This window comes from Corvus cornix, chromosome 11, assembly GCF_000738735.6.
Source record: "Corvus cornix cornix isolate S_Up_H32 chromosome 11, ASM73873v5, whole genome shotgun sequence".
Taxonomy (NCBI): Eukaryota; Metazoa; Chordata; class Aves; order Passeriformes; family Corvidae; genus Corvus; species Corvus cornix.
The window spans coordinates 723,234-735,519 of record NC_046341.1 but is presented as its reverse complement, the minus strand read 5'-3'; the positions used below and the strand labels follow the sequence as shown (position 1 = coordinate 735,519).

The 12,286-nt window shown below is 47.2% G+C and overlaps 1 protein-coding gene across 1 annotated transcript in view; it reads left to right on the top strand.

Moving 5' to 3' along the window:
- Positions 1-6,644: 6,644 nt before the first annotated feature.
- ZFHX3 (zinc finger homeobox 3) overlaps positions 6,645-12,286 on the top strand; it is a 399,882-nt gene continuing 394,240 nt past the window's right edge. Inside the window, 1 exon segment of the mRNA XM_039558074.1 lies at positions 6,645-6,760. The gene's annotated coding sequence lies outside the window, so the exon portion shown is untranslated.

The window sequence follows — 12,286 nt, the reverse complement described above, 5'->3', positions numbered from 1 at the left end:
CCCTCCAGAACAGCTACATTGGAAAGACTGCTCTTCTCTGCAGCTCTCACTCCTAATTCAGTTCTCTGCGGGGTTGAAATCCCAGTTGTGATTTCTGCTTTCCTGCTCTGTTTTCCACACGGATGCAGCACTGCTGGCTGTAAGTGGAGAAGAGGAAGCATTTCCCTGATCACCCACCCTGGACTGCTGCTGGTGTGCTTTTCTGCATAGATGGTTTTGGCAGCGTTCAGATGACTGAAAACGGAGACCTTACATTTCTGTGGCTGCAGTATAGTCCTGGATATGCCACCACATCCTTATTCTTAGCACTCTAAAAGCACTGAGACACCACAGCCCAGATCAGGGTTTCACTACACAGACACCTGAACTCGCTTAACCGACCGTGTGTGTTTATAAGGAGTGAGCCAAACTCACTGGGCTGTGAGGAGCTAAAATTTCACTCCCTATCTCGTGGAGTTTTAGTTTAAATAGCTACAACAGATGAGTCATGGAGAGGAGAATCACTGCCCTCATGCTGCAGGAGCATTGAGGAACCATCCACAGCCCAGGAGGCAGCAGGTAGCATGTCCAGGGCCCGAACCACACCTTCACCACAGGGACCTTGGTCTTCTGTACCAGTTCTGCACTAAAACCAGAATGAACAAAAACCCCAAACCCTCTCAGAACTTTACAGAGGACACATGCAGAGGGTTCATATATTTAAGTATTAGGTTTTGGATGCTAAAAGCTTTGCAAGCTGTTTTTCAATAACTGAGAACGATATGGCTTAGAAAATTGAGCAGGTGAGTCCTGTTCTGTACAAAACATTTGGATATTTGTTTCCCAAAAGAATGCCTTAAAATGCACCTGTACATTTGTTATGGATATAATAAAGTTACAGGATTAGTTGCAGGATTTTCTGTTGTTTTGAAGCTGTTTTAGGTGGCTGTGGGTTGCTGGGATGTTTGGGAGCAGGGGAGGGCAGAATCAGAGCTCTGGCAGAAGCCTGAGGGAGTCCAGGGCAGCACAGGGGTGTTGTCTCAGCGCCTCCTACTCGTGGTCCTGCCTGTTGGGGCTCTGCGGATGGGCACATCCATGGAATTACAGATTTAGGAATGACAACATGCTTATTCTGGAGATACTGATAACCTGAGCAGAATTCAATGGCAGGTGACACCTGGCACCTTCTACCTTCTCTCTGCCCAGTACAAAACCATACAGACAATGTGGCCTCACAGCCAACAATTCCAAGCATTTTAGAGACCACAAAGACAGGAAAAGCAGATTTTAGATTAATAACATATGAATGAAATGTCTTTCAGCTGCAGGAGGGTAGATTTACGTTAGATGCTGGAAAGAAATTCTTCCCTGTGAGGATGGGGAGGGCCTGGCACAGGGTGCCCAGAGAAGCTGTGGATGCCCCATCCCTGGAAGTGTGCAAGGCCAGGTTGGATGGGGCTTGGAGCAACCTGGGATAGTGGAAGGTGTCCCTGCTCATGGCAGGGGGTTGGACTGGAGGAGCTTTAAGGTCCCTTCCACCCCACACATTCTGTGATTCTGTGATTCCATTATAATCCAGAGAATCCAAAATGGCAAGAGAATCCTTGAAGAGTTTAAAGAAGTGAGGCAGGCAAATACCACAGGGCCTTATGGGGGGACTGATACAGCCTGTTACATAGGGAGTAATTTGGGCTGTTGTTTTTGTAAGTGTGGTTTTGATATCCATTCAGGAGGACATTGCTGTGAGAGCTGCGGGGGATTAGAAACCCTCCAATCCAACCACTCCTCTCTGGCAGCCTGACTTTGCCTGGGTTTCTAAGGAGAAACAGTATTTTTTATAGGATCAGCTAGTAAGAGCTGAAAAAAAAATGGGCATGCTCCTGAGATCAGAGTTTGGCAATCAGTTCTGAAAATTGTATTTTTAAATCCAGTAGAGTATTGTCATGGTTCGAATACTCTTGTTACTTAAGCTTTACCACCTGACGGCTGAGCACAAGAGCTGCTTAACACAGTCCTCCAAGTCTCCACACCTTTGATTTTACCCTAAAACGTTTGGATATTCCAACTAAAATGTGGAGCATCATGCTTCTTGCTTTTATTATTCCTTATAGCAGGGATAGGATTAAATATGTTTGTATGCAGAAATGATCAAATACAGTGTAGGAAAGTGCAGCCATGTAACAATGCGCTGATAAAAGTTACTTCATCCTTTGGGGACGGAGGAGTTGGAAATATCTGTATGTTCAGATGCAGATAGGCTGCTTTGGATGATTCACGAAATCAGGATGCCAGAAAGGGAGTAACTGGGAGGGGGCAGTGAGGCTTCTTCTTTGTTTCTACCTCTTTGTCAGGTATCAGCTTTAATTCCTTGTTTATATTTGGTGCTTTCAAAAACCTGATTTAGTTTCCTTGCCTTATCAGGCAGTTAGCCCTTGCTCTGAAGCTTTTCATTTGTAATTTATTCCCACAATGTTTAGCAAGTATTTCAACCTGCTCTGTGCACTGATGTCACTGACTCTGGCTGGTTGTGATGGGGAAAGGTTGGTTTGGGACAGAAGCAAAGGACATGTTCACACCTGTTCAAGGTGCTGTGGGACATGCTGGCTCTCCAAGAGAGAGTGTGCTTTGGGGGTCTCATTTCAAACCCCACCTCTGGTCCCCAAATGTGCAGGACTATCTATATATAACATTTACATTGTTTCAGTGTGTAATGGCAGTTACATGCATCTCATCAAATTTCCATCACTGATTCCCACTGTCATCCCAGGTCTCCCCAGCAGCTGCTCACATTAACCTTTCAGAAGAATGTCTCTGAACATGCAGGAAAACCCAGTTGCCTTGGACATCTCAAGAATTGCTGTGGCTCTCATGTGCTCTTAAGAATTCTCTCAGATCCCCCTGGTAGCTGATTTTGTGGAATCCCTGACCATAAACCACCCACCCCCTCAGCTCAGCTCCATGGAAGCCACCCTTGGCTCAGCCAATTGCCATGAACGGCTCAATCCTGTTCTGTATTTACCTTGAGAATGTTGTTTATCGTTGATACCCATTCTCAGCAATGTCTCCCATGCGCACGCAGCTTGGGTCCTAATTCTGGTAGAGGCTCCCCTGGCAGCAGTGGCTGCAGGCTCTGCCTGTGCCCTGCTGGTGCCAGATGGGCTCTGCAGCCCCTCAAAGGCCAAGCTGAAAATGCCTGTCCATAAAAACTGACTCAGAGAAGGCAAAAGCATCTGAAAGAGCAGCTTAGCTCAGTTTCTGTAAAATCTGATCTCTCAGGTGCAAATGTACATCGTGGGGTTGGGGTGTGTCCCCCCTGGAGGGACCTGGCGGGGACCCTCTCCAGGGAGTCTTACCAGTTATCCTGTGTATGTTGTGGGAATCAGCTCAGAGGGTGGAGGGTGGGTGCTGGAGAAGCAGTGGGAGCAGGGATTGAGACAAAGTTGATTTTTCCACCATGTTCATCTTTGAGTTTTATCATTTGCCCGAGTGCTGGAAAAGCAAAACCCCCGAGATGCCAAGTGGCTCCGTATTTACAGAACGCAGAATCCTGGAATGATTTCAGGTGTTCTGACACCATTTCACGTGGTCCTGCTGAGGATGGCCCCACGATGCAGCAGGTCCTTTTGTGTTTCCATCACACAGTCCGTTATCCACCATACTGGGTGTTTTAAGCTCTGCTCACATCTGATGTAAATGTAGAGCACTGCCACTGGAAACATTTGGGGCGGGGTTTGTCCCACAAGGCCCCGGCCTGATCTTCTCTGAGATGTTTCACACCTTTCCTTTTTTTCTGACCGTTTGCCATAAAAACTTAAAAAAAATTTAAAAAAAATTTTTCTAAACCAGATTTTATTCAACTAATAAATAACAACCTATTAACCTAGCATGCTTTAATGCTCAGAATCTGAAGCTAAAGACTAGAGAGAGCACAAACATACCATTAAAAAGCGTGTGTGGTTCTTCCTCCTGCCCAGCCTCTCCCCCATCGTGCACGCAAGCTGTCTCTTTAATAATGCAAAGGAGCAGTAAATTTCAAGCTGAGGATGGGCAATAACAAGGAGAGTTATTTCCACAATGCCCCAGTGTCAGCCCCTGGCTTAGGCGCACACCTTATTAGTTCTAACAGGCTGGTTAGCATCGGGTCACCTCTGCGGCTCCGCTCCCCGCAGGGTCACCCGGCTCCAGGCGGCATTTGGGGAGGGGGAAGGGAGGCGAGATTTACAGATTCTCTTCTCACACGGCATTTTTAGCACTGGTTATTTTTATTTACACACACCCCCTTCCCCTTTTACGCCTTGCCTTTCTCTTGCCCCCTCTCCCACCCAAAACCTGTGTAAATCCCAGCGGTGGGCAAACCCCTCCCTGCTGAGTGTGGATAGAGGGACTCCTTGGAATGGGGGGTTCCTCTGCTTCTCTTCAGAAAAGAAATAATTCAAATTCATCAGCCTGGGTGTGTGTATGGACAAATAACAACATCGATAAGCCAGTGTAGATGAAAGGAAGCCCAAGGTGGTTGCACTCCCAATTAAGCATGACAGTAGCATGTCTGCAGTGAACACGTATGTGTGTGTGTGCGCGTGTGTGTGTGAGAGAGAGAGAGACAGGCGATCCTCTCGCACTTTCTCGGGGCCACAGGAATTGTCTGTAGGATGATTCTTTAAAGTGAACTAACCCAGGGATGTGTTAAAATGAATGTTCATTTTTTCCCTAACTGGAACGTAGGAGAAACTGCCCATTATGGAAATGCACAGGCAGTTGTGGCCCTCTCCCGGCCCCCTCCCCCACCCGCCAGCTCCCATCCAAAAATGAATGCAAAGAAATACTATTAGGCTGTCTGGTTATGTATTTTTTATGAGGCCATACAAGACACTGCCTGACCTCGTCCAGCTCATGTTATAACCACATTGAAGATGCTTTTCATTTGGGTTCTGCTTTTCAGCCTGGGTGACCTCTATTAAATAAAAAAAAAAAAGAAAAAAATGGCCTAATATGTGACCCCTGGGACGAGTCGCTTCAAGGATTACATTTAATTCATATGATAATATTGAAATATAATGTTTCTGTGTCTAATGTTTTGGATGTTTTTCTTTCTTCTTTATTTCAGGAATCCTTTGAGTTGTCGAGGTTTCTTTTTTCCTTTTTCTTTTTGGAGGGGGGAGGACAAGTAACTCATGCTTGGTGGGCAGATTCTTAAAAATCACCTTTTTTCCCTTGGAAAGCCAGTGTGAACACAGCAGCCTGTTCTTCCCCTCGCTTTGAAGGAGAAGAGGAGAAACAAAGGCAGGGAAATGATTTTTTGTAAGAAAGTGTGTCTGGCTCGTCAAAATCCAGCCCCATGCTTTGTTTCGGCGTTTGCTTAGCCGGTTGATAAGGAGTGACCTGCTTGCCTGGCTGGGGGGGCACGGGCAGACCCCCCTCTACCTCCTTGCTCGCCTCCAGCTCCCATTGTCTGCCTCGGCCCTGCCGCTCCCCTCAGCTCCCCACGCACACGGAGTTGGGGCATGGACGCACCGCTCCGTGCCCGCCCGGGCTGGAGCATGCCAGCCTTTGACAGACAATGCGTGTTTCAGGGGTTTGTAACTTCTCCGTAAAATGTACACCGGCGTGAAACACAACTTGTGGCGGTTCAGCTTAGGAGCAAATTTGCTTTTGCCAATTGCAAAAATAAATTTGACTGTTTCCTAAATATTCCGCATATGAAAAAACATTTAATAAAGTGCAGTTTTTCCCCCCGATCCTCGCACTAAAATTATGTTGCAAGGTGTACAAGGGAATTCAGCCATCAGCAGCAATCCAAACTGAGGGAAGCAACGAAGCCCTTAATCATTCTCAGTAATGACATGTTTGGAAAAAGTGCCACACGTGTGCACCTTGTATTTTCAGCAAACATCTAATGCGAGGGTGTGAAACAGTGGCTGCAGTGCACGGTGTGCTTGTGCAAGGGCTTCCCTCCCTTCTTCCTCCTCCTCCTCCTGCTCCAGCCTGGCTGTGCTGCCCCGCTCACAAAAGCCGTGTCCTTAGAACAATAGGCCTGTGCTCCTGAAGACCCGTCCCGGCACACGCGATGCTGCTTCTGTGACGTTTGCAAGGGGATACACAACCCTGATTATTATTTTTTTTCCTTTTTCCCACTCTGAGTGGAGCTGTGAAATAGTAAAATTAATTTGTGCAAAAATACCCCTGGAATAGCACTCGGGCTGAAATAGTCCAGGTCGGTGCCGCGTGGTTACGGCTGACCCTGGGTCCCCGCCGTCGTGGGAGCTCTCGACGCGCCCCATAAACCCTCGCCCTCCTGGGCGCCCGCTCCGGGAGGCTCGGGCAGGTGAGGGCTGAGCGCCGGGGGGGCTCGGGGCAGGTGAGGGCTCATAGCTCCCAGCCCCGTTGCGTTTATTCGTGTCATAGGCTGAACCTCGACAGTTTTTGGCAAAAACCTAATTAGCGCCAGGTCTGGGGCCTGCGTTGCGTGTATATGTGCAGCGGCGTTTTGTGTAGGATATTAAAAAAATATCCAGGCTTTGGGTTGCCTTTTGTAAGGCATGGAGCTGTGACCCTCCCTCCGCTGCTCCCTCCCCCCGGAGCCCCAGACTTCGCCGTGCCCTGGCTGCGAGCTTACATGGAGTTGTCTTTTTTTTATTTTTTTTTTATAAACCCAGTCACAACACGGGAAGAGGAGGAGGAGGAGGAGGAAGAGAGAGAAAGACAGAACTAAAAACCCTTGAAGGATGGCTCTCCAAAATTCCTGGCGGAACCACGGGGAATCCCTGGTAGCGCGGGAGCAGAGGTAAGGCAGCCTGCGCCCACCCTCCTGCCGGCCCCCGCGCCCTCGCTTTTGGGCCGGGAGCGCGGCTTGTGGGGAGCGGGAGGGAAGGTGGAGGTGGGTGGTGGGTGGGTGGGTGGTGGGTGGAGGAGACACCTTCGCCTCGCGCTGCTTAAGTGGGCGCGGCGCTGATGTGAATATGCAAATGGGCGGCCGGGCGCGTCACACGTGCGGCTGCTCCCCCTCCCCTCGCTCCCCTCCCTCGCTCGCTCCTTTCCCACCCGGGGCTCGGGGGGATGTGGGGACGTGGGGGGCACCGGCCCCGTCCCGCCCGTCCCGCCCGTCCCGTCGCACTCGTCCCGTCCCGCCCTGGGAGCGGCGGAGGTGCGAGGCCGGGATGGGAGCGGGGGTGACCCCGACAGGCGGGGAATGGACGCGATCGCTGCCGGGGGGCTGTGGGGGACCCTGGTTCCCCCCGCGTCGCTGATTGATGTCAGGGGCCAACAGGACCCGGCTTTCCTGGCGATGATGATGGTTATGGTGATTGCAATGATTACACTCATCATTAGTGGGAATTTGAATTTTGCGATGGTCAAGGCTGGGTGGGGGCATGACCCCCACGCCCGGGAACTTAAGGAAAGAAAAGACAGGATTTGGAAAGTGATTAATTTATGCACTGGAAGGGTCGAGTTACAAAGATTTTCACGCAGCCCCGTTTTATTGCGAGTATACTCCAAGATCGGCAAAAAGATGGGAAAGGCGTTTTTGTTATTAAAGGAAAATCCTTTATTGGAGGGATGATTTAGAAATTTACAGTCAATGGAATTTAATTTTATCCTTTGCCTTTTGCTTTATCCACATTTTAATAAAAGAGCCATGAAGAATAAGAGTAGCCGGGTGATTGCTGAACAAAGCAGATCTCGAGTCTGAATAGGATTTAAAATCGGTGCCTGCGCTCCCCACGCCTGGTGGGGCCGCGGGCAGCACCCCCGGCTGTGCACCCAGGCTGGGGGATGCTGCCGGTGACGAAACACACCTTAATGCAAAATTAATATTTCATATTCAGGAGGGACAAACTTTGTGATATATTTTTCCTTCCCCTCTGTTTGTCTGTCTGGTGATTTGGGTACACCTGATCATGTCTTAGGTTTATACGCGGTTATTCCATGGAGAGAGAGCAATTTCCAGGGGAGTGGAGTGCTGCTGGGGACGTCTGCCAGCACCCCGAGGTGGCAATGATCATGTGTGGTTCTGCAGAACATCACTGGCGTTAATTCACTGGGGAAAAAACAAATGCAAAGCAACTCCATTCGTTTTCCTTAGGTATTACCAGGGACAGTAAAAGGATCTACTAATGGCATCACCGTATTCACTAGATTGATAAATAAATAGAAAATCCCTAATTCTTTTGAATTAGGGGCTGGAAGCAGCAGATGAAAGTGACTCCAGGGTAACAGAACAAAACCCCTGTGCTGATACTGCCTGATTGATCATAGTGTAGTGCACTGAGAGACAAGGAGTCAGCTGAGGGGAGAAGAGGGAAAAGGCGAGAGCCTGTGCAGGAGAGAAGTGTAACCCAGTTCCAGCAGGACAAACCACCTGCCTGTGTGCCCTGCTCTCCAAAGCATGCCCAGTGTCCCACATGGCTCTGCCACCCAAATGCCACGCTGGCTTCAGCTCTCAGACAGCCCAGCTGGTCAGTGTTGGGTTTTCCCTCATTATCCCGGTCTCTGTGCTTTTTCTCGCCGTGGCCGCAGGCCCGTCCTGTCTGTGCCCCACTCTGGGGTACAGCCAGCAGAGCCCCGTGCCAAGGGCACCGCGCCTGGAGGCAGCGAGGCTGCCAAGGGGCCGCGCGGGCAGGCCGAGCCCCGAGGACACAGCAAGGCAGCGTTGGCTCAGGGGCCCTTTGGGGTGCCCGGCCCTCCTCGTCCGGCACCTGCAGCCGTGTGCACACACACGATTCCCTGCGCTCGCTCCGCCGTGCCAATAAAGAAGAAAGGCAGGGATGAGGATTGTTGCTATTGATCTGCCCAAGGGGATCATTAGGCATCAGTATCAATCTACAAATCAGTGGGCCTGTGTTACTTGCTTGGGCAGTCATTGCCAATTTGTTCCTATTAGATGGCCGAGCCCGGAGGTGTTTGATGAGCAGATTGGGTCTTTATCTCGGCGCTGGAGAGCAGGCGGGCGCGGGGAGACGCCGCAGCTTTGCAGGATTTCTGCTGTTTGTTTGTTTTCTTCTGCTGAAACCCTTTTCACTGCTCTGTACAGAATTTTGTAAGAGCTGAATGTGTTTCTGCTTTATGGATGGTTTTTCATATCATCAGATTAAACATACTGAGAGTTTAGGAGAAACTATTTTAAAATAATCCCCTCGCTTTTATTCGGTCTGTTTACCAGCAGCACTCCCTATAAAAATACATATTCATGCCAGATTCTTTTGTTATCCTTTCCAGGTCAGACCCAACATTAGGAACGCAAACAATTTTGCTTTTGCTATCCCAGTGGCCATTCCTTGGGATTTACTGAGTTGTGCTTAGTGAGGTGAATGTTCTCACTATCTTTCCCTCTGTGATTTAATTAATTAAGCCAAAAAATTAAAGCTTGCAGATAATATTTTATTTTCGAAGTGTTTTTACTTGGAGGGGAGCCCTGGGGGTCAGTGGCCCCTTGGACACAGCCTTGCTCTGTGTGGCACCTTCCAGAGCTGCCTCACTCATCTGCATATTTGCAAACAAGAAAAATGTTTAATAATATGCAAAATGAATTACAAATTTAGACCATAACAGGAGATGGAAATTAATGGCAAAAAAAAGGATCAAACCAGTTCACATGAATGATCTGATCCGACATCAATGCCGTGTTATTTAATGCAAACCTTGATTCCGACTGTTCCATCTCACTCCTCACACGAGCATCGCGCAGTTTAAACATCTGTCCAGCCGTTAAAGACCCTATTGATGCTGTGTTATTGGATTTCTAATTTCCAGGTTTTGTCAGGGGGTTTAACAGACTATATGAGTGTTTATAATTCCTAATGAGTTTAATCTCTAATTTGCCTCTATTACCTGGGACTGTCAAATTGCTTTCTCAGCACTTGGTCTGTGAAAATTTAAAATACAGAAATTCAGGCTTCTAAAGAACTCGAAATATTTGTCATATCTTTTATATACAAATATATGTGCAGTAAACAGAACTATACATTCTTATTCTCTTTGAAGATCAAGCCTGATTTTAATCCTGCCTATCTGCTGCAATCACAATATATTACCTAAACCCAAGTTTCTTTGAGGACTTTTTGGATAGATGTCACTATTTCATTGGAGATAAAATAGGGTGTGTTTTAGGATACCACATTATTGCTGCCTGATTAGTATTTGATCAAATCCTATCTGGTTTTTTTTTGTCCCTGAGACAATCCAGCTCCTCCACATCCGGAGGCGAATTCGCCTCATTCTGTCTGACAAGTGTTTTGTTGGGGAGCAGCGGATCAGATCCATGTAAACACGCGGCCGGGGCGGGGAGCCCCGCACTTTTAATTTATCATAAACTCCACAGAACTCATTAGCTTTCGTCTTTACATCGCACGTATAGAAATGAATTCTGAGCGCACTCAGGGAGGCTTTTTTTCTGTGGAGTTTGCTGTACAAATATTTATGGACCTTTTCCTTTGTAGTTGAGATTCCAGTGGCAACAGCTATCACACGACGAACAGCAGCTTGCGACTTAGGGAAGAGGTTGCCAAAAGCTGTTGTTTATTTAGTCGCGTGGTATTTTGTCTTGAAATTTGTTTTGCTACTATTTGCAAAAAATACAGGGCTCTCTTGGGAGGAGAAATCGGAATTTTTTGCCTATACTCCAGAAAAATAAAAAGAGAAAAAAGCCTCCCAGAAAATGAAATCTAAGTGTGTTTGTACGTATGAACATAACTTTATAATCAGCATATTTTGAGGATTTTCAGAGCAGGAGGCTGCTCACTGCCCATTCACAAAACACACATATGGAGATTTTATGGTGGGTTTTGTTTTAAAGATAATGATTTGTCTCTGCGTTGCAGTTGTTTATGTTTCTGTCTATATCTCTTTCCTCTCCCCTGTTTTATTTAGTAAGGTTTCAGCTGTGAAATTTCTCCATGAAACAATTGATACATTCTCCACACGCTGCAGCGAGGGAAAAAAAGCCCCTTAGATTAATGGTCAGTGTCTCATCCACACAAATTTGTGTTACGATACTACCAAGAAGCTGCGAATTACTGACAAGATCTAGAATAATTCCTAATGCTGTCGAAGGCTTCATTTTCTCCTCCGCATGATGGATGAGGCATAAGAAGTGCTTTCTGAGATCGTTAATGTGCATCATTCTGTTAAGTGTTATTAAAGTCCGTCTGTCTTCGGCAGCAGAAACAATGGCTTAGCCCTTATTTTGTCTCTCTCTTTGCTAAACTCCAACTGGCTTTTACTAATGTGGCCTATTTTGGGGCTCTTTTAAGGGCTGGTTTGTACCATGGCGTTTTGGTTGGTTTGGGGAATTGTATTTTCCCTTCGAGTTAAATGTTGGCTTGTGGCATGGGAAGGCACGGCGAATTCCCAGTGATTCTATCTGTAACCTGTGGATAACGTCCAAGCAGTGCAGGATCCGAACCAAAGCTTCTATTTAAGCTTGGAAAATAGGATTGAACTTTCCCTTCGGAAGGGCTGCTCCTGCGGAGCGACACTGGGCTGTGAAACTACCCCCAGGAGCGCCCGTGTCTGCTCATTTTCCCCTGGATTAATTGTTTAAAAATCTGGGAATTGCTGTCTGTGGAGAGAGTGAGCTGGTCCCTTGCTGGGAGGGAAGCTGGCACGGGGCGACCCAAACCCGTCCTGTTTGGGCAGAAATCGCTGCCCTGTCCTGGTCCCGTGGGCATCGCCCCATTCCCCAAGGGGGAGGAGGCCAGGCCCAGATTGCAGATGGATCGTATTAAATCAAAAGTACTTTTAACCAAACAGAAGAATTCACTTTAAAGGTTTTTAACCTTTCTAAGAGCCAATTTTTCCTTAAGCCCTGCGATAATAAAATACAATATAATTTATAGAGCACTCTCCACGGGTATGCATTCCTCTTCTCTTCTTTTTTTTGGTACAGTCAGATAAAACACCCAACAACTGTGATGATAATCAAGAAAAAACAAAAAGCAACTGATCATAAAGCATTTAGAAATGTAACATTCCTTTTACAAGGGATTCAGACATCCTTGGGAAGCCTCACTTCTATACTTTTAATAGAATTAGAGAAGTGTGATGCACAGCTGGTAAAAGCTCAGTCATCCACAGCGCAGCGAGTTTTTGAGTATTTAATTTTATATTTGAATAATTCTCCAGATCAGGCTATAATCATGGATGTCATATAAAAAGATTTTTTTCATAAATTACATTATTTCACAGATGTGCAAATACTTCTGTGAAAAAAATTACATTGATCAGTTTTTAATACCCCCCTGTCTCACCCTTCAGTCAAAAGAAAAAATAGCTTTTTTCCCATCTTTGTCTTCAGAAAGGTGCTAGATTGTAA